Source organism: Pipistrellus kuhlii, unplaced genomic scaffold (genome assembly GCF_014108245.1).
Source record: "Pipistrellus kuhlii isolate mPipKuh1 unplaced genomic scaffold, mPipKuh1.p scaffold_m20_p_2, whole genome shotgun sequence".
In the NCBI taxonomy this organism is placed as follows: domain Eukaryota; kingdom Metazoa; phylum Chordata; class Mammalia; order Chiroptera; family Vespertilionidae; genus Pipistrellus; species Pipistrellus kuhlii.
In genome coordinates, this window is record NW_023425515.1 from 111894158 (window position 1) to 111894931 (window position 774).

A 774-nucleotide genomic window follows, 5' to 3' on the forward strand; every position below is an offset into this window, starting at 1 on the left:
CATCAAATAAACAAGTAAGTAAGGGAGGGCGCAATAGTACAACTCTATAGCTGCCTCAGTGTATGGAGAGGCAAAGCACAAGCAAGCAAACATGTGAACTAAGCACTGTTCCATGTTCTTAAGTTTATTCTCTCCTTTAATCCTCTCCAAAAACAAAGGAAAGTTACCCAGTTGCTACAATTTTTTATTTACTTATTACTGAACCAACCTACTACTTCAGGAGAAAAAAATCAACAGAGCAAAATCATTAGTCCAGTAATTTTCCAATTAAAATGCCTCAACTGTTCAGACAGTTGATATTTTCAATCATTTAAAAGTGCAGGCAACCTGGATACAGCATAAATCTCATGTGTGATTCCTCATAGACCCTGTTTGGTTCTCCAATGTCTGCTCTTCAAGTTGTACCTGATTTCATTACCAGTTTTCATCCAAATTCATTGGGGAATGGGCCAATTCTGCTTTGGTTTTTTGGCCAGGAACCTCTTGATCCTGAAAGTCTTGTGGTACGTCATGGTGAAGGAGCAGCAAATGCATTCATCTCAATGGCAGAGCCAGTTGTTACTATTATTATAAGTTTGGAAACTGAGGTGCAGAGGGGTTAAGAAATTTGTCCAAGGACACGTAGCCAGCAATTAGTAGAACTGGAATTTGAAGCAAAACAATATAACTGGAGACTCCATGTCCTTCATTTCAGTGCTGTTCTTTCATGTGTGCATGCATGTGTGTATTTTTCACGGCATATAAGTTATGAATGTGCTCATCTTTATTTCAGAA

The 774-nt window shown here is 38.4% G+C and overlaps 1 pseudogene; it reads right to left on the reverse strand.

The window, feature by feature from the left end:
• Window positions 1–275: 275 nt before the first annotated feature.
• On the reverse strand, window positions 276–512 carry LOC118722519 (annotated as a pseudogene).
• Window positions 513–774: the final 262 nt, after the last annotated feature.